This window comes from Wyeomyia smithii, chromosome 2 (assembly GCF_029784165.1).
Source record: "Wyeomyia smithii strain HCP4-BCI-WySm-NY-G18 chromosome 2, ASM2978416v1, whole genome shotgun sequence".
Lineage (NCBI taxonomy): Eukaryota > Metazoa > Arthropoda > Insecta > Diptera > Culicidae > Wyeomyia > Wyeomyia smithii.
Genome location: NC_073695.1, coordinates 272,278,626 through 272,300,411, shown reverse-complemented (window position 1 = coordinate 272,300,411; position 21,786 = coordinate 272,278,626). Strand labels below are relative to the sequence as shown.

Genomic DNA, 21,786 nt, shown 5'->3' with positions numbered 1-21,786 from the left:
TCTTTCCTCCTGGTCAACCCTTCTTTATCTGTGTTTCTTCTGCCACATTGGATATCATAAGAAAATGTCCTTGCAACCTACTAAATGCAGCACCCTTTTCCCCCCAAAAACCCACACACACAAGTACCACATTGCTGCATCACCGATGATTACTTCGTTGTTGCTGTTGCTAGCAATAACCAAAATAGTGCGGGTTGCCTAGCGAGCAGGGGCAACAAACAACCGTCATTTCATTGCATTGAGCTTTCCACTCCATCCATCTCGGAAAACAGAGCGGACGTCCAAAGTTCACTAACACCAGAACCACACAGATTCGATGGAGTCGTTGTACGCGGTTCTCCTTGAGCTTGATCTTTACTCTCTTCTCAGTTGAGTGTATGCGTGCTCAACGTCAGGCTAAGGGGAGGTGCAATTTAACACCCACTCACGCACACAGGCACGGTAAAATTGAGCGTGGCTCTGTATGCGCTCATATACAGCTAGCCCCTATGTATGGCGTACGGTATACCTTGCAGGCGCACACACTGCTTTATGGACGGCGTGCTTCAAGCGCATATGTATCATCTCCGGTGGCGCCAGGCAGACACGGCAGCAGCCAGCATGCACAGAGCCACTATTGTTTAGGGTGAGAAAGGTGGCATTTTAATCTTATTCGCTGACCGCGGGCTGTCTAGTCGGGTTCGGGTCGGGATGATCAAACGTTTACTTTTCCTGCGCTAGCCTTGGTTCGCCGTCTAATTCTAAGCATTCCTCTAGACCCCAAAACGAAAGGATGCGCAGCTGGCGCGAACTATTTGTTCGCAGGAAACCACCACAAACGATAATAATAACGGGGGAAAAAGTTCCCGCCGGCGAGGACTCTTCTGGAATGAAAGCCGCCACCTGCAGGCGTGACCTAACAAAAGATTAAGGGAGAAAAGAAGTAGGTGTTGGTGTGTCGTACGAAATAATGCTCTGTTCATTGGGGCATGAAGCATCCTGAGATTATCTAATAATATCTAGCAGTAGTTTTTTTAAAGGGGGTTGGAGGTTGTAAGTAGCTCAAGTATTTCTAACAATTATTAGTAAATAATAAGTTTGTGTGCCTAACCACAAATGGTGACTTCTCAACACTGTTAGAAAAATAGTAGTTTTAATTGTTAAGATTTGTTTGCTTTCGCAATTAGGACTTATCATCCGTAGGGATTCAAACCTACTTGTCATTAAAGAGAAATAAACTTACAACTAACTTAATTGCTGTTTTATCGGCTGTTGGATTGCAATGATTTTTGACGAAAATTGGAAATAATTTCATTTCGCATAGCTTCTAATGTTTCAACACCAGTACTGCCGCTCCAAGCATAACTGTCCCAGCGTCCATAAGGTTTGCATAGAATATGGGACAGTTATGCTCGGAGCGGCAGAGTAGGTAAGTCTATGTAATTCGTGTGTACCAAACCAAGGAGGACGCTTCAAAATCATTTGCAGAACTTCATTCTGAATCCTTTGAAGCGTTTTCTTGCTTGTCAAACAACCACTTGACAGCATAAAGCAGTTTATTATTTGAGCAAAGTTTAAAATTTCTATTAATGAGAGGATATAAGCATCTCGTATATTTAATGCGCTTTGCTTGTATACTCTCAATGTGCTCTTTGAAAATAATTTTTTTATCGTAAATCAATCCCAAGCTAGCCCAATTTCCTTCTATGCTCAGTCTGGGTAATATTGTTATATTGTATAACACTTTTAACCGGTCACTTCTGCAAGGTTGATGCTCTTCACCAAGAATTATACGGCAACTTGAAAATGCTGTTGTTAGAGCAGGATAACTGACTGAAGTATTCAAAAATAAATTAATGCCAAATTTTCGACCATGACTTTCATAAAGTTTTTTAAAATACTTTCAGCCACTGTTAGAAGATCAGTGTAAAAGTGGAAAAAACTAGTAATACACTGTAGAACAATCTCTAACTCATGTACCGTAATGCATCAAATTTAGAACACTTAAGCTATGATATAACTTTTTGCACTAAAATTCAACTATAAAGAAGTTTTCTCGTCGATCTTAAAGGTTTAACATGTTGGTTATTTTATTTTTGTTGCAATTAGGTGCTATTTATATCGATTCAAACTTGTTTTGTTTATTAAATTAACGAGAATTCAGAACTCGGCTTTGATTCAAATTCCAAACACTTTAATGTAATCACTAATGTCGAATTCGTTTTCACGGCAGGACTATCCCGTCCCGGACTACGCTTTGCAGCTGAAAAAAAAAAACACTTTCCGAGCAGTTGCAATGGTGTGCGTGATACCAGAGGTAGCTGTCACTTTTGTTTTGGTCATTATCGCTACTGTCTTTTATCGCGTTTGTGCTACTGTACGAAAAATTTGCTAATTTACAGAAAAATTACAAAATAACAAAATAAAATAAATAAAATTCAACCTGATGTTTGACACGCGAAGAACGATAATCAAAGCACGGGGATGGCACCGCTGTCAGCTACCACACATTTGACGCGTTACCAACATCACTGGCACTGGCACCTGAAAAAGGCCAGTTTACCCTTATGTTGATTCGGGCAAACCGACCAAATGTTTTGACTGTAGTTATTGACAGAATATCGGATAATTTTGAGCAATTTCTCAAGATTTTTGTATGTAATGTGATATTCTTAGTGATATTTTGTACAATAATTGTGCCCCAAAACATAAAGAAGCAAATTGTGACGGCATAGAAGGAAGTTTTGTAATGAACGGTACAGAAATAGATGTTCGTAACGCTTGAAGGCTACCATACCAATCCCTTGAATCAAAGCAAACCGATTTTGACACATTTTTTATTTTTTTATTTTGACACATACGTGTGAATGTGTTGGTGTCTTCAAAACTGCACTCTGTTTCTTGCGCGGACTATCCGGGACAGAAAAAGGGTAGTCCGGGATAGTCTGGAAAATGTAAAAAAAAACAGTGATAGGACAAAGTGTAGTCCGCGGGGTAGCTACACCGCAAAAACGAAAACGACATAAGAGATAGATAGGCAAACCGTCTGAATACTGTCACTTTTTTCAACGCCTGCTGGTTCCCTGGAAATGGTCCTACAGTGAAGAGCTATACATCACTGGGTAAAGGATATTCCGAGGAACGAAATGGTATATAATAATCATACTTTTGATTACTCTAGCTATAATAATGTGGTTTTTATTCCAAAGTGTTCGAAGTTTGAGACTGTTCTTAGTTTGAGTCAAAACGGTATTTTCTCTCGTTTTAAGTCATTTTTGCTGCAAATTCTCTAGGTTCTCCACAAACCTGGGTTTTTGGGGAATATCATTGGCATCTGAACGTGGAACAAACATTCGCGATCTAGCCGCTGTAATCAGGAACCGCAAGATTTGATAAAATAGGAGAAGATCTACTTGAGATTCTGAATGAATTCCATTGTTATTTGAAAAGCTAAAGAAGCTCAAATGCTCTAATGGCTCGAAAAAGTTCAAACCTCTTAAAATTTCGCATGGTCAAAACAGCCCAAAAGTTCTAGAAATTCTCAAGAGCTCAAAAAACTCGAAAGCTATCAAAAGAGCTGCAGAGAACTCAAAAAGAACAAAAAAGCTTAAAATCCCAAATCTGGTCATAATATGGAAGCTCAAAATGTATAGGCTCTGCAAAGGTCCATAGCTCAAAAAACTCAATGCTCTAAAAGCTCATGGTTCATAAATCTCCGGACAGTGGAAAAAAAACTGGAAAGCTTCAGGAAATGAAAACAGGAATTTCAACTAACAAACTGTTATGCATTGGTCAAAATGATTTAATACTCACCTAATTTTGATAAAATTCTTATTTCATTTTTCATTTTCTGAAGATGTGAAAATGATATATGCATTACTTCGATTTGCTTTTTATTTCGAACATAAACTTTTTTTGCTGAAATTCCGATTGATATAATAATATGCCTAATAAGTGCTCTCGTTTTATTTAAGCTAGAAAAAAATGCAAATATGATCAAAGGCCCTTAGCTAAAAAAAACCGAAAGTTTTACGAGCGCAAAAAAAAACTCAAAAGTTCCAAAGAGTTTGAAAATTTTTCGTAAACATAAGGTAAATCGAGAGATTAGAAAATTCAAAAACTTGAAAGCTTTTAAAGCTCTAGAAAATATATAATATTGAAAAACTAAATGGCTGATAGCTCTGAAGCTGAAATGCTAAAAAACTCTAAGTCTAAAGAAGTCAGAAAAGGTCTAGAAAACTGAATAATTTACAAAAATTGGAAAGTTTCAAAAAGTTCTGAAAAAATACAAAAATCTAAAAAAAGTTTAAAAAACTCAAAGTTTCAATAAACTCTAAAATCTTTAAACCCCGCAAACAAGTTTAAGAAAGTTCAGAAGTTCTGAAAAGTTTCAAAAAGTTCTAAAAAGTGTTTCGCACAAAACAAAGCTCTAAAAATGCTGCATAAGAGTGTTCAAAAAATCGTAAAAGCACATAAACGCTTCAAGTTTTTGAAAGATCTGGAAAAACTCAGAAAAGCTTTAAAATGCTCAAAAGTTTTACCCAACTCGAAACAGCACTTGACGAAAATTGGGGAAAGTTTGGGAAGTCGAATATCTCCATACTTCTTTTTAACACAGACACCGAAAAAAGCAGACCAAATGATCCAAGTGTAAGGCTGGCAATGCTGCCAGAAGCAATGATCCATAAGGTGACATCCATAAATTACGTAACGCAAAAAAAAACAATATTTGAAACGACACCGCCCCCCATATGTAACGAAACGTACCGATAACGAAGACACCCCGTTAAGCATACAGACGCGAGGCATACGGACGCGAGGCATAGTACGCTAGGCATAATGGACGGCAGGCATACGGACACGAGGCATATGGACGCGAGGCCGAATGGACGCGAAGCCGGATGGACGCGAGACCGAATAGATACAAGGCCGAAAGGACACAAGGCCAAGGGGAAGTGATGCGGAATATGTTATTATCGTCATCATCATCATCACAGTCCTCTTTCAATAACATGTATTTCGCTTCAAAGTGTAATAGCTCAAGAAAGCTGAATAGCTCCAAGAGCTCTAGAAAGTTTCAAAGCTTCAAAATTCTCGCAAGCGCAAAAAAGTCCAAAAGTTGCAAAAACATTCACAAGAGCTCAAAAAACCTGGAAAGCTTCCAAAAGAGCTCTTGAAAAGTAAAAAAAAGACCTAAAATGCCCAAAACTAAATGCCTAAAAGGCTCATGGCGTAAAAAACTAAGTAGAATTTTTTTCTTTCGGCGGCAATCGGCGCGCCGGCGTGACGCCGTTGGTATTTATCGACGGCGGCGGCGGCGTCGGCGTGTACTGGCGTGACACTAATTACCACTTCTAAAATATTGCGTATAATGTGTACACTCTCATGTTAGTTTCTTTTTTATTTCAACATGAATAGATGAAAATATGTTCATCCGGGTTGACAGAATGTCAAAAAAATAAGAATGGTTGAGAATAAAGTAGACAGACAATTTAACAACCAGCAACTAAATGACTTGAAATCATCGGCGGCGGCGGCGCGGCGGGACGGCGCACAGGACAAAAAACGAAAACAGGATTAACAATTCATTGGGCATTGGTCAAATCAATTTCATACATAAAATTTTCAGGGTAACTTAAAGTGCAACTCTGTGATAATTTTGTTGAAAATTATTAAAATTGCCTGTGTGAAACTTTGATCGTTTGTTTTCACCGCTGACATAAGAAATCTAAACTGCAAAAAAATGGTTCAAAAGACAATGATAATGTTGCCAGTATCCATAATAGGATTTCACTTCACATGCTTCGCAATGCAGTTGTATCGAATCTGCGTCAATTACCCTTCAGTCGATCCATACAGCTGTGTACAGCCTTCGTAGCGAATTTGTTTAATTTACCGTGAGTACTAAAAGAGCTCTTTCGAAACAAAATAATATCGGTAGCAACACTATCCCGTACCTTTGTGCACGGCCGATAGTATAAAAACACCTTTGTATTGTGTAAGCGTTAGCATTTTGCATTTTTTCATTTGCAAAAAAAGTAAAGCCTTGGTGCTACATTCCCATATCGGAATTTGTGCTTCTGTTTGCTATACACATACTTCGTGAACAACAGTTGATGTACAGAACAATTGCGGGGCAGGCCCTACTCTACCGCTATTCGCGTAATAGTCCTATGTAGAACTTTGGTGCTTTTTAGGTTTTTTTTTTTTCGGTTCCGGTCTAAATCAAGAGTATCCGTAGTCTCGGATTCCATTTCCATATTAGGTTCCAGAGTCCATTCACAACACTTCCGTCGAGTCGATACTCTGGCGTAGTATCCTTGAGTTGCCAAGGTGTGGACGAAAGATATTCCCAAGCAGATTTACCGAAGCCCGTGAAACTATGATCGAAATTCTCGAAATATACGGACTACTTCGTGATTAGGGCGAAACTGGATTGAAAAACAGGGCAACGATTCGCCCTTATCACGAAGTAGTCCAGCTATCTTTACCAACTAAACCGCAGAAATTTCTGAATACAATTGCCAAAATAAACTGCGTTTCAATAAAAATAAATCTCTCGAACGTGATCGATGGTTAGAATATTTACACAACAGTCTCACTCCTAGTTTTTAGTAAAAAAACGAGAGTATTTTAATAAAATGTGTGCATCAACAAAAAAATTTGCAGATGGAGCACCAATACTCTTAAAAAATGATTATTCATTCGAAAAACTTGCAATCGCGTTTTACTCGACTGCCGTGAGATGACAAAGTGACGTAAAGGCCATTTTTTCGGATATGGGTTTTTCATGCCAATTCGTTCATTATTCGAAGACCTATCTTTTGGTATCTTCCTTTTCGTTGTTACTTATTCGTATGTTGTATAAAATAAAAAAAAAAAAACAAAGTGACGTAGGCACCCATTTCAATACAAAAGTGGGGAGAAATTCATTTGTTTTTGGGCCGTACTGAAAAACTGGTCACTTGGATCTACGCCACAATGTCATATCATGGCAGTCGACTGCTCAGTCGACATCATACTGTTATGCTAAAGGTGGCAGTACTGACATCAACAGTCTCTCCCGAACCAGGATTCGAACATACGACGATTGGCTTGTTTTACCAGTATAGTACCTCGAGACCAACTGAGAGTTCAAAGTTTATTGAATCGTTGATGTCAGGTATAATGTATAAATTCCTTAAAAAAATGGTAAAATAATACATAAAATTTATTGATAAATTACTAACATCAAATAAAGCGCTCGCAATAATATTAAAATTTGCCAAACTAACACAATCAGAAATGCAGAAACCACTGGCACTGGACAAAAAAATCACAAGAAGGTTGTATGCAAAGCCACGACCGCAAGGTTGAAGTAGAATACTTTTACAAGAAAGATAACCCGGCTGCTTGCGTGTCAGTCATTTTTTCTAGTAAATAAACGTTGACCGTTCATTGGCAGTATTGTAATTTCTTTTTGTCTGATATTTTGAATGAAGTTCATTGAATATTTTTGAATTTTGTGCAAATGAGAAGTTGAAGTGCTGCTGAATTGTAATATGCACATTTAATACGACATCATTAAACGGGAACGGAACAAAGGCTACGGTTATGCAGAACGCGAATGCCGGCGCGATGCGATTCGCCTTACCGTGGTGAAATGTACAGCTCTTTTTAAGGCGAAGTAGAGCTATACATTTCAACAGATTTCGTCTTGCCGAATCGCATCGCGCCGTTATTTGCGTTCTGCATGACCGTAGCCAAACACTAAGCGACGCAGACACGTAATAATAGTCAGAGTATGCATATAGATGAAGATAATTAACTTTGGATTAAAGCGCAAAACGAGAAAATATTAACCCTTCAAATAATCATTTGTGTTCTTCAAATTTCAGTTGTTCAATTTAATATCCGATGAAATGTTTGTTTATTATCTGATGAAGCTCTTATATAGGCCAAATGATGCATTCCCAATTTACTAGGTCCATAACTCTGCCGATCGTGCTTGGGAAAGCGCGGTATAACGACCAATCAGAGGTCGAATTTTGTGTTTTGACAAGGCTTAAGAGTTTTCAATAGTACAATAGTTCGAATGATAAAATTGCCATTTCATGCATTTGGTAGGAATCTTAGAAGATTTTCTAATCGATTGCTGCAAAAACGAAGGAAATCCATCGAATACTAACCGATTTATTAGCATTTGAAATTTTTCTCACTTTATTCAGTTTTAGATTTTCATTTTACATCCCTATGTAGCCGAATTTCCTGAGAGAAGTATTCTAATTCAAAATTAAATCTTCATTAATTCATTTATTGTCCTTATAAGGACAATTGTTCAATTTATCATTGATAGTGAGGACTAAGGCGCACGGTCAACACAATGAGAAAGGTGTTTTCACATTGAAAACTAGACACGGCTTTACTGGAGGAAGTGTTGGCAAATGCATCTACCGCTAATACCACCGCTATCATACGAAAGCGCGTCGTTTCATGTGGGGAATATCAACAACGAAAAATGACGCGCGTCTAAGCATAACCCGAACTGTTTCGCCGTGCTGCTCCCATTTACCTTTACATCGGCCTCAGGGAAGTACCGGCTGCATCTGCATCTACCGCTGAGGCTGTCACTATACTGCTATTGGTACCAAAAGCTATTAACTCTTCAAATAAGTGTGTTATTTGTTCTCAAAAGAACAATTGTTCAGTTCAAAATCGGATTTACGCAATCGCATCTCTGCAATATTACCTACAATAATATTCTTCTGAACAAACTGATACAACTTTCCCATTAGGCCTCTGCCATAATAGATGCGAAAAGTGACGCGAACCGATTCGCTCAGCTGTAGGTTAATGTACAGCCATCAGTAGCAGTGATGGAAACGAAACGAATATGATGCAATCGTCGTTTATTCATCATATGTGCACTTCACGAAGTGTACAGGCCGGGACTAAACTCGAATCCTCTCAACCCATAATGAAATGATGATAGGGTGCATAGGTTTCTGGGAGAAAACAAACACATGACTAGACTACATCAGCTCTGAGAAGCGATTCGATCGTTGCGTTTGTCTTTCCATAGGCCGGTAGTTACGAGAAGAAAGGATAGCAACAGGAGAAAATCATGTCGCCTGAACAGCAGCAGAGGTGTGGTGCGGTGAGAGGGAATGTGTGGGGGAAGGAACTACTTCGGCAGCGGTTGAGTTTAAGCGAGAGTAGGAGAGCATACACTGTCATTTTCTTTCTTTTTCTGACAAAAAATCATATTCATGAGTCAAAGGAATAAGGATATAACAAGTTCTGATCGCTCTCTGTAACAGAGACGAATAACTTCATATTCCGAGTTGTGCACATTGAGAACCACGTATTTTGGTGTACACTAATGAATAGACATATGTCGTAAAGAGGAAAGCAAAAAGAGTGCACCAGCACCGATACTTTGTTTTTCGCATACTGACGACGATGTAAACGCATCCCAGGCTTGTTTTATATGTATTCATTAATCGCTAGAGGTGATTTTTTTCCTTCGCTGATCAGTAGAGCTGTACATCAACCTACGGCCGAGCGAATCGGTTCGCGCCGCTTTTCGCGTCTACTATGGCAGAGGCCTTAGAGAAAGTTGCTGGCTGATGTATTCACTTCATGCAAGCCTGCTGCTGATGCTTCCCGCTACCACACTGAAACAGCATTTTAGTGAAGGGAGTGTCGTTGCATCAGCTGACCCTGCTACTATCGATGCTACTATCGATGCTGCAACATCTACGCTATGCATAGCCATGCCACAGTTGTGGCCGCTATACGCTGGCCCAACTGCTGAGCAACTGCAACGCTATCCGTAGCCATGCCACAGTTGTGGCCGCCATTGGTATCCGCTGTACCTGCATCTGCTGGCCCTGCTGCTATCGATGGTGAGATCCGCTGAAACTGCTACGCTTATTCGCAGCCATGCCACAGTTGTGGCCGCTATCCGCTATCGATGGTACCCACTGCTCGCTCCCGCTGCTGCTAAGGGAGGACTGCTGTCGTCGCTGTTCAGAACTACTATGAGCGGCTTCGACTAAAACAGGCTCTTATATAGGGATGAAAATAGCAATGAATTATTTTACGTACGTGGTGGAATGATATAACTTGAAAAATATGTGTGACTTCATTCTGGTTCAGAGCGATCATTTGATAAGCTCCACCTCTTTTTCAGTTTCTAAAGTTTTTCCTCAGTTTCGTTGCACGGATGCACAAAAATGATTTCTTGTGAACATTCTGTCGAGCCGGACCGATAGCACTCTCATTGAAGCAACAAAATAACATGTTTTGTGTCGTGTTGTGCAGCTTGGTTGAAGAAAATGTTCCCGTCCCCATGTCGCATGTAAGCAGATTATTGCGTTCAGTAGACAGTAGATAGTGTATCCAGCGAATAAACACCGATGGTGCTCTCACACACGCAACGGTTTTAACCCGTATCTTATTGCGGTTTGTAACATCAAGCGATTTCGTTTGCTCGCTGTTGCGTGTTGCATCATGTTGCAACTTGGCAGCTGGGAGACGACGAAATTGATTGATTGAATCGACTCCATATAAGCTCTGCATAGTCGAACTAACTGCTTTTGTGAATGCGTACTAACAGGGCAGTTAGTTATTCAATGTCGGTTATGCTGATCGCGCCTTTGCGCTGCCCCTACAGTGGGGGGTTTACTAAATAAAGTGAAAATTAGACAACTACAACAGAATTTGATTGCATCCCGCACAGAATGTCTGCTTGTGTTGATGCCAGAAAATTATTAACCTTCAATTATTTTTTTATTTGCCTTGAAAAAAGCATGTTGCGGTTCAAAATCGGTTGCTAATTACAACCTTTGAGCTGCCCTAACATTGGGGGAACTAAGATACACGGACAACATGCACTGTGGAAGCTATTTCACATTCAGTAAATTAGACGAGTGCGACAAATTTAAATTGTTAGGATGCAACACAGAATGCTTGCTTGCGTTGACAAAAAATGTTAACTTTCAATTACTTGTTTATTTGCCTTCAAAAAGGCATTTTGATTTCCAAAATTGGATTTCCTGATGGCAATCTTCATGCTGCCCCAACACGGGGGGAATAATGGCTGTCTGGCGACACACGCTGAGAAAAACCGCGCTGCTCCTGAGACGTGGTGACCAACCACAGGGCTAGTGCTGCTGCTAAGGAAGGACGACTGCTGTTGTCGCTGTCTAGAACTATTATGAGCGGCTCCGGCTGAAACAGGCTCTTATATAGGCCAAATAGCATGTTTTCAATCAGTGGCGTCTCGTGGATTTGGATATTGACTGTGCACTCAAGGTTGTCCCATACAAACACCTACCCCCTCCCCTCCTCCTTCCCCAGTAGCCATCGCCAGAAATGTACATAATAAAACACATGCATTGCATTTATCTGATTTAGTATTCATATTTTCTGAAAATCTATCATTAGCTGTCATAAAAAGAATCAAATTTATTTATAAAAATATCGTCTTCAAACACCAGATTTATTCTTAGAAATTCTCAATTAAGCATTCATTTGTACAGCAGCGGAATTCTACGATCCGCTCTACGGGCGAATCTATCAATTATTTCATCACTGAAACCACTCTGATGTTGTAATTTGTGTAGCAAAGAACTTTCAACAGCCATCAGCATAAGCCATTTTAGCCTATTGTCTCCCATCGTTGATCGTAGATATGATTTGAGTCTTCTCAGGATTGAAAAGCTTCTTTCGACTGATGCTGTTGTGGAAGGGAGCGTCAAGACCAATCGGACAAGGCGTGAAATCTCCGAGAAGATGTCTTCAAGTTTTTTTTCCATTAGGATCTGCATGATTTCCGGTACTTTTTTTCCCGAAAATTCCTCTTTTGAGTAGAAAACTTTAAGTTCGTTTCCCAGTTTCACTTTGTCAAAACCAGTGTACCGAGAACAGATACCATCAACCAAATCCTTAGGGAACTGGTCGCAATATCCGCTAAACTTAGAACAGTCCAGCAAACTCAAATAGCTCCGCTTGTTTAAGTCAGCAAAACGTTGGTCAAATTCAGAAATTATACGTGTGATCACTGCGTTATATTTCTTGAAGTATTGGTCGTATCGATTTCCGTCGTATGTTTCACCAGTAATTCCCAAGCATTCCTGCCAGATCGCTTTGTACTTCTTGTCCGTCTGTAAATTACTAATGTTTTCACGAGTATTTCTCACGCTTTTGCCGCATTCAATGTAGTCAAGTTCCTTCGTTTGAAGAGTTTGATACAAAATATCAGTGAACGAAAATACTGCCGAAAATACTTTCAAATAAAAGATGGTGTCAAATTCAAGCATGAAACTGTGTAACCCCCTTGCTAGGGAACAAGTTTCGCCGTCCCATTTAACGTTTCCGAGATACATTTCGCCCAAACACGTGGTTAGTTCAGAATAGTTAGCTTCTACAATATTAACCATTCTGGATGTATATGCCCACTTCACTTTACAAACGTTTGGAATTTTACGCTGGATGTAGTTTTTCAATTCTGAATCTCTTTTAGGACTTTGAGTAAAGAACGAAGCCAGTGTAGACAGTGTAGTGAGAAACTTTCTTGTATCTTGGTAGTTGCAAGCGTGCAGCAAAACAAGATTTAAAACATGGGCCTTACAATGTATGTAGTCGGCATCACGGTATAATTTTTGACGATCGCTTGCGTTCCGCCAGCAACACCCGACATAACATGAGCTCCATCGTATGTCTGTGCTACCAATTTTTCAGGGGTCACGCTGAATTTTTCCAACAACGAAACTACTTCTCTGGCAAGGGCTACAGCTGTTTTGTCGTTGCTTACATCACACAAATCCACGAATCTTTCAACGGGCGTACCTACAGACGGGTTTCACAAAGATAACAATGCATTTCAACTCAATCCTTTTCATTACACAAAAAATACTATTAATTTTACTTACCATCTTTCAAACAATATCGAAAAGTCGTAGCCAACTGAGATTTTCTCGCAACATCAGTGGTTTCATCGACCATCACAGAAATAAATTCAGCATTTTGCACTTCCCGGAAGATTTCTTCAATCATAAAAGATCCAATGACTTCTATAAGCTCGTTCTGAATGGAAGCGGATGTTCCCGAAAACACTGAATTGTTGTTGACGAAATCAGCGAAGGCCACGTCTCTGGATGCTATGAATTCACAGAGATCCTTATAGTTGCCTTTATTGACGGAATCGTGTTGTTCGTTATGACCTCGAAAGCTTAGACCATGCGAGCCAAGGAAACATGTTAAATCAATCAATGTTGTCATTCCTTCCCTAATTTTTTTCACTTGAGCGTTATGGTTTTTCCTTGCAATTTCGTGTGCATGATCCAGCGCCTCATCAATCCTCGTTCTTCCAAACGTGCGGTGTGCCATAGCGTTGTTAATATGCTCTTTAGTCGCTGCATGCCCCTTCATGGCCGAGGAAAGATGGTTCAAATCTCCATATCCATCCTTTATCCACACGCATTTATCACTAGGATTTTGAAACAAGAGACACGGCCAGCAAAATAGTTTACCACGTGTCTGTGAGCCGCACAGCCACGTTGCATCATAAGCGTTCACGTTAAATTTTCGTGTAATTGTCTTTCCACCTCTGACAAACGTTGACTTGAGATTTTCTAGCTTTGGTCGAGGAACTTGCATTTTTGTGGTCAAAAGCTTTTCTTCAACAGATCGCCTTACGAATGGCTTCACTAGAAGGTCTTCAACAAGATCTAGCTCCATATTTATTTTAACGTACTGCACTTGCCTCTTAAAAAGTACTGAATGAAAATCATTTCATTCTACCACCCAGGCAATACAACATCGCGTGTGTGTTACATATATACAATGCCACCGAGCGTATTTTCAGTAGCCAATACTAACACCGGCCTTAGGCCGTGACGCGAATAGCGTCGAAACAGTTCGGGATTTTCATTGTTAATATTATTCCTCACCGTGAGAAAAGACATTTGTCGCGTATTGCCGCATACTGCATGGCGAGGGCCTCACTCAGGCCTCTGTCATGCCGGGTGCGGCGCGGCGCGAGCTGCGTCTCTTCTCACGGTGAGGAATAATATCAGCAATGAAGACTCTCGCGCGTCAGAGCAGATCCCGAACTGTTTTGTCGTAGTTCGCGCCGCGCCGCACTCGGCATGACAGAGGCCTCAGTTTCCCACCTATCCCTTCTCTGATGAAGCAGCATTCAATACTTGCGGAGAGTGTACAACGTTGTCAAATTTCAACGCTCTCCGTGTTTGCTCTCATCTCTTCAAGTTCACTGACGGGAGTGCACGGAATCAACACTAACACACCGGTCTTGAAACCAAAACCACTTGCCACTCGCGTAAACGCTCGGTATGTAGATACATAACAATATTGTGTACATTGAAAATTGCACTGCGCAGAGAGATTTTGAGTCTGTTTTATGTCTCACGTTCTCATCACTCATTGATTTCCAGAGTTAACTTAAGGTAGAGTGGGTAAAGCATGGTCACATGTATTTTTTCATTTTGTGCACTAGAAATGGTACACAGCGAGCAATACTAGTTGATCATTGATACTGTTTGATGGATTTTTTTAGCTTTTGACTTTTGTTTGATATTCTTGAAATCGGCCCCCACCCACAACACCTGGTGTAGTGCACGTAGTGCACAATAGGACGAGACGCCACTGTTTTCAATTGCAAGGTATATGATCCTGTCGACCGTGCTTGGGAAGCAAGCATATAACGACCAATCAGAGGTCGAATTTTTCGTTTTGACAAGGCTTGACTATTTTCAATAGTACAATAGTGTGAATAATAAAATTACAATTATCTTATTTTGGGAAGAATCTTAGAAGATTTTTCAATCAATTGCTGCAAGAACGAAGGAAATCCATCGAATACTAACCGATTTATTAGCATTTGAAATTGGACATATTTTTCACTTTTTTCGGTTTTAGATTTTCATTTCACATCCCTATGTAGCCGAACTTCCTGAGAGAAGTATTCTACTTCAAAAAATACAATACTGAAAATACATTGATCAGGCGAAAATGTCAAATGTCATAAGTTATGACTCATAACTGGTCGGCGTGCGACCAGACCGAACCAAGCGCCAAAAACATTGTTTCGAGTAATCGGCGATCAGAGTTTAACCACCCCGTATATTTCCTGCAGGCTGCTACAGAGAAATTTTGTTATAATACCATTATAAAGTGTTCAAATGATTTCGTTTTTTCATGAAAGATACATTATCAATTTAAACATCCACTGGTGACAAAAACTCGATTTTTAAAAAAATGGCGCTGGGTACGGTCTGGTCGCACGCCGACCAACTATCAAAATATGAATTCAACAATTTAAGTTTCTTAATTACATTATGAATGACATATCGATGAAGGGTTCGGTTTCTTCAGATTGGTTATAAAACGAAAACTTCTAACCAGCATTTAACACCCAATTCACCTCTAATTGGATTTTGCGTCGATGACAAACCGTTGATTGTATTACCATTCTAGAAAAAACTTGCCTCACACATTCGCTCATTTAGACAACTTTTTTTGTGTTTATTTTTTTGCTCCCTTTCAAAACCTTCTCGTCCGATTCCTGCGGGCGGCACTTTGGCCAACACTCACCCGGCCGAAGAAAACTCCCCGTACTGCATTCCAATCGCCAGCGGGCAAAAGCTTTCATTCGTTTCAAACTGTTCAAAAAATAAACGGCAAACACACGCGTAGGAGTGTGGGAAAATCGAAAACGAGAGACACATAGCACATAACCTTCCTCCTGGTTTGGTGCTCTCGGAAGGAAGAAGAAACCCTCCGCGCGTTGGGCAAGGGAAGGTTCTGCGGTGGTTATTTTCCGTTTGCGCTGTGCACACGGAGAGTGCTTTCTATTATTATTTTTTTTTTCTTTTTTTTTCGTTTCACTCCACATTCTGTTGTATTTTCGAAACCGGCGCGCTTCTTGCTGCCCCTCTGCAGATCCTCCTGCAGGACCGGGCAATATCTCTAACGAGGTGGCGAAGGTACGCCTGACTGCCATGAAGCATCACACACAGTTGGGGTAGGTTTTTCCCACCCGGCGGCCCTTCGTTATTTCGTGCTCCACCGCACCACGGTTGAAGGACGCGCGCCGTGTACAGAGCCGTACTTCAAGCGAGAAAAGTTTTTCCACCGGGAAAAGGACGGGTGCAGAAACGGGTGGGAAAATGGTTGCTTATATGTTCAAAGTACTGCATTGACCTAGATTCCTATGTGCACATAGATGAAGAGACTCTGCTCGAACGACGACGATAACGACGCTACCCGCCGCCGTCGGGATTGACGCAAAGAACTGCCAGGGACTACCACAATGATAAAAGGATGATACCTTCCATTTTTGTTCTTTTCAATCTCGCTGCGCTGTGCGATAACAGTGGCTGTTTTCCTAGCAAATAAATATTTTATGTGCTATTAAGGTTTTGCTATTCAGAGTGGATTGGAATAGATATTTCTTTTGTGTGTGCGTTTTTTTTTTTCATTGCTCTCTTCCACTCTCCCCCGCACCGCACCGCACGGTTGTTAGATGGAACTGCGATACGGTTTATTTTTCCATTTGCTAATTTTGACAGATAAAATGTCTGCTCTGTGTTAATGAAAGTTAAATATTTTGTATCCTATAACATGAATTTTGACCGGTAAAATGATATTTCGGTAAATGATATTGTGTTTGACTTACGATTGTATATCCGAAACTGCCTAAATAACCCGCACAGAATTTAGTTTTAAAGCTCAACCTTTAGCTGCTATAGAAGAATAGAAAGATTTCACATCAATCCACCTTGCCGTTGGCAACATCTTCTCAGATTACAGTGAATCTTTGTGAATTTGGGTGACATCAAGCCGTTTTGCATCTTGACTTTTTTCTATTTTTTAGAAAATTCTTTACTTACGTATCGAAGAAGAACAAGAGAGCAGGTAACAGAAGACATTGTTTTATGTTTCTTTCTACTCTTGAAATTGGAATCTTCCTACTGCTATTTTTCCCTTGCTTTGATCCTCGTTGTGTGAACAAAAAAGATAAAAGACTTTTGACGAAAACACATACTGATTGCATACAAATCTTAGGAGTGAGATACTACACTTGAATTTACAACCTTGCATGCAAACCAGTGCTGGCATGAACTCGTGCAAAGTTGAACTGAGTAAAACTTTTCCAGATTTGAATCCAACTTGAAACTGCTTCCTCTCGATAATTTGAGTTTTTTTGCACCGCACACTCTGATCGGTTGAGTTTAAATGCGTGCAATGCATGCAGTGCACGATGTATCCAACGATGCAGGCGATGATGTGACGCGATGAGTTTTGTTTTTAGATCGAATTTATGCTGCTTTTGAAGGCATTCCATGCTTAATGACATATCGTTCAAACTCGACCATCGGCTATTTAAATACAAGTTGCCAGACGTATTTTGCTTGGCAAACTGAACATTTTCCGCAGGTAGGAAAATTGAGAGACTCAAGAGTAAAGTTTTTTTTCACGCGGATTTCGGAATACACGCGTTTATTTTTTTCGCACTACGTATCGTCTCGTAAAAAAGCTTTAGGGTATTTTATATTTATATAAAATATTGTAGCTTAGAAATTTTTGGTAGTATGTGGTCTAGCAAGAAGCAGTAGGTACAATATGTCGATCACATTCCCATCATGTTTTCGTTTTGGGATACAAGTAATCATTTACACTAAGGTCGCGTTTTTTTACGCTGATTCAGGAGTTTACGCGTTTTTTTACGCGGATTCCGGAATTTTTTTGTCTTACTTTTTTTCCGGAATTCTGGCGGTTTTTTTCACGCGGATTCCGGAATCTACGCGTTTTTTTACGCGGCACGTATCCCCCGCGTAAAAAACGACTTTAGTGTATCAGTTTTTTTACAAGAAATCAGAATTTTGTATTTCGGTTTTTAGAATGATCACTATCATATTCAGTCAAAGTTCAAACGTTTTGGGAACGTTTTCTACGTTTTTTTTTTTTCAACTCAATGTAGTCTTTTTTTATGCGGTTTCGTACAAATTTGGAGCGTTGCCCCCGCGTAAAAAAACCTGACTGTTATTTTAAAACAAAAAACTTTTGATGATCAACTTTCCAAGTGCATCCGTAAAAAAATTGAAAATTAGATTTTTATGAAAAGAATTTATGTTTGTAAGTTATATTAACATTATATAAAAAATGTCAACTTGATGCGAAAATGCAAACATGCTTAAATCTAAGATTACATTCTAAAAATTATATAAGAGCCAACAGTCAACAGTCAGTTGACGCTTGATTAAAGTGACCAGACGTCCCGCGTAGAAATGCGTCCTGTGAAATGTTCCGCGTTCATCTAAAATGTCCCGCGTGCCCTTGAGATGTCCCGCGGTTCCAATAAAATTTTATCACCAGATTTCCCATATCTTTATCTTTTCGTTCGTGCCTCTTCGATAAGTATCAATCAACTCATTAATACTCTCGTGCTTAATTTTGGAATGAATATTATTGTATCCCAAAATTAGAAAAGTAAACTTTGCGTTGTTTTTACCAGAAACTAAACCAGTGCACAATGATCCAGAAATCAAATTTAGGGGGAAATTTGGGTCTAGAGCTCTATAGCACTGTTTTAGAGAAAAACTTTCTTGTACAAAGTTGTTACATATGATAAAGCGCTTATTGAAAAAATATCAAAATCAAGTATCTATCATTTTTATCTTTGCAGATAGAAGAAAAACTTGTTCTACAATGTTATAGCTCCAATGATTTTTAATTACTTTGTAAAAAAAATGTTTTCCTCTATCTTTGGAAGCAACCGATTTATATTGAAAAAACACATTTAGCACTCTAACTTCTTTATTTCAAGTTTAACCCTAAAACTGTCTACGAACGACTTTTAGAGCTTTTTAAGAGAAACAATTTGCAATTCTGATATTGTAAATATCTCAATTCTACTCAAAGTTATTAATGTTTTTCATAAAAAAACATGCGTTTTTCATTTGTCATTCTTTCTGGGGCAAACATAAAAAATATCTCTTGGTCTCATTTTGAAGCGCATACTTGACTCATAGAGTCATGAAGGATTTTTTAAAAATATGTTATTTTTTAAGTTTGAATAAATTCAATTTAAAAACATTATAAAAATTTCAATAATTTTATATATTACGCATATAAAAGCACGCAGATTTATTTTGCTGGTATTTTTTCTTATAACTAGAAACAATTACCTTCAATTTGATCCAAAAAGATTGAAAATCGATCAACTGGTTCAAAAGTTATGATTTTTTTTAAATTAAATACATCGAACACAGTTGTTTTTTATGGTCACCCTATTTCGAAGTTGGTCACGCAAAGTGCTTCAATTGTGCTCAAAATCGCAGAGATGAATCTATGTTGAAAATAATCAAACCCGTATTTTTTCGTTCGGTTGTTAGGAAGACTAGCTCCGAAATAGGTTGACCATAAAAAACGGCTATATTCGATGTATTTTATTTCAAAAAATTCATAACTTTTGAACCAGTTGATCGATTTTTGATCTTTTTGAATCAAATTAAAGGTGATTACTTCTAGTTGTAAGAAAAAATACCAGAAAAATCAATCTGCGTGCTCTTCTATGCGTAATATATAAAATTATTGAAATTTTGGTCATGTTTTTAAATTGAATTTACTCAAATTTTAAAACATAACATATTTTTTAAAATTCCTCCATTTATAGAGTCAAGTGTGCCCTTCAAAATGAAACAACGAGATATTTTTTATGTTTGCCCCAAAAAGAATGGCAAACAAATGAAAAACGCATGTTTTTTGATGGAAAAGATTAATAACTTTGAGTAGAATTGAGATATTTACGGTATCTGAATTGCAAATTGTTTCTCTTAAAAAGCTATAAAAGTCGTTCAAAGACAGTGTTAAGGTGAAACTTGAAATAAAAAAGTTAGAGCGCAAAATGTGTTTTTTCAATATAAATCGGTTGTTTTCAAAGACAGAGTAAAACTTTTTTTACAAAGTTACATAAAATTATTGGAGCTATAACATTGTAGAACAAGTTTTTCTTCTATCTGCAAAAATAAAAAAGTAAGATACTTGATTGCATCGAAAATTTTGGTCACCCTAGCTTTTGATAATCTTTCAATAAGCGCTTTATCATATGTAACAACTTTGTAGAAGAAAGTTTCTCTCTAAAACATTGCTATAGAGCTCTAGACCCAAATTTCCTCCTAAATTTGGTTTCTGGACCATTGTGCAGTGGTGGCTACAGTTCAGCAAAATCGCTAAATATTAGTTAGCTGATTAGCGATTCCACGAATTTTTCTGCTGAGCAGTCAGAATGTTGGTCTTCCAAACGCTAATCGTTGATTTGCTAAATTTGCAAAAAAAGCGGTAGAAAAAATATCTATAAAAACTGTAAGTTGCTTCAAACGATAGAAATGCTTTACTGCGAAAGTTATTTCCAGAACATATGTATTCACCTTCACCCTCCTCACCGTCCGATACACAATTAAAATGAAGAGTCCCGCATTGGAATTTCAACTATCTCGTCACTTTACGCTTGATGAAACCAAGCCGATTGCATACAAACTTGAGAACTACATAACACTTGTATGCACAATCTTGCATGCAAACCGCTTACAATAACTTGCTCTTGTAAAGGAATCGCAATCCTATACAGCTCTTGATCTATGCTTTGGTGCTTTTCAGGAATACTGAAAGAACTTGAATGCAATCGCTTAACCTTCATTCGAAAAAACTGTTTTCTGAATAACAACGAGAGAGAAAGACTGTCAAAGAATTACTGCTAAAATTTGAGACCTCACACTAGAAAAAAATTATTCTAAAAGTTAAAAATAATTTTCAAAAATTCGGTCATCTTAGATTTTATTTCAAAATAAGCTCTTTAGATAAACAATTTAGTTGCATTAGAACACATCAAAACAAATCAAGGGTACTTTAAAAAAAGTTTTTCCAACATAAAACCTGAAAATGATGCACTTGAAAAAATTTTTGTTAGAAGAACGTTTGTTACCATCCTTTCTGGCATATTTGTTACCATTTAAGTCTCTTCCGGCATGTTTGGGACATGTTCGAATTGAGTGAAAATAAGCAATGTCCAATTTAATTTTTTTGCTTCTCAAGATTTTTCCCATTTTCGCCTCAAAAATAACTTCTGGTTACGCCACTGCACCATACAAGTAAAATAAAGAAAAGAAATATTTATTTTATGTTCGTCAATCGTAAAATTTCAATATTTTTTGTGTGATTCGATTATCCGGAAAACTCGATTATCCGGAAAACTCGATCATCCGGAATGAAAATTTTTTTAATGTTCCGGATAATCGAGTCCGACCCGTATATCGATTTATAAAAAAGAGGTTCAAAAACTCCCGACCTTTTTTATAATGTTAGTTCAAACAAATTTAAAATAATAGTTGAAGAGGTTGTTTATGAGACACGACCGCAAGGCTAACGTGGAATAACAACCGTTCATCTTATGTCACTGTATTTCTTGCAAAAGGTTTGGAAATATGATCGATGTTAACCCTGTTGAAAAAAAGAAGAAAAGAAATTGTGTAAAACATTTCATCAATTTTTTAATTTAGTTCTATACACTTTTGAACTGTGTAGTAACACTTAACGATTTCAGTATTTTTGATTGTTGAAATCAAAATAGAAGAAATTGTCATTTTTTGGTCGCAATCCGGCACATGAGTACAGACTGTTAGTAATTTATGATTCTGTAAGAAGGCAGAGGAAGGCCGGAACCCTCAACCGGCGATGATGCCCCTACTTTAGAGTTTATGAACCATAAGTTAATTGGCAATCTGCAATAAACAAAAAAAC

At 38.5% G+C, this 21,786-nt stretch overlaps 1 protein-coding gene across 1 annotated transcript in view; it reads left to right on the top strand.

Annotated features, from left to right (window-relative positions):
* The window catches only part of LOC129723294 (ecdysone receptor), a 436,732-nt gene that overhangs the window by 111,908 nt on the left and 303,038 nt on the right, over positions 1-21,786 (top strand). The window lies entirely within an intron of this gene.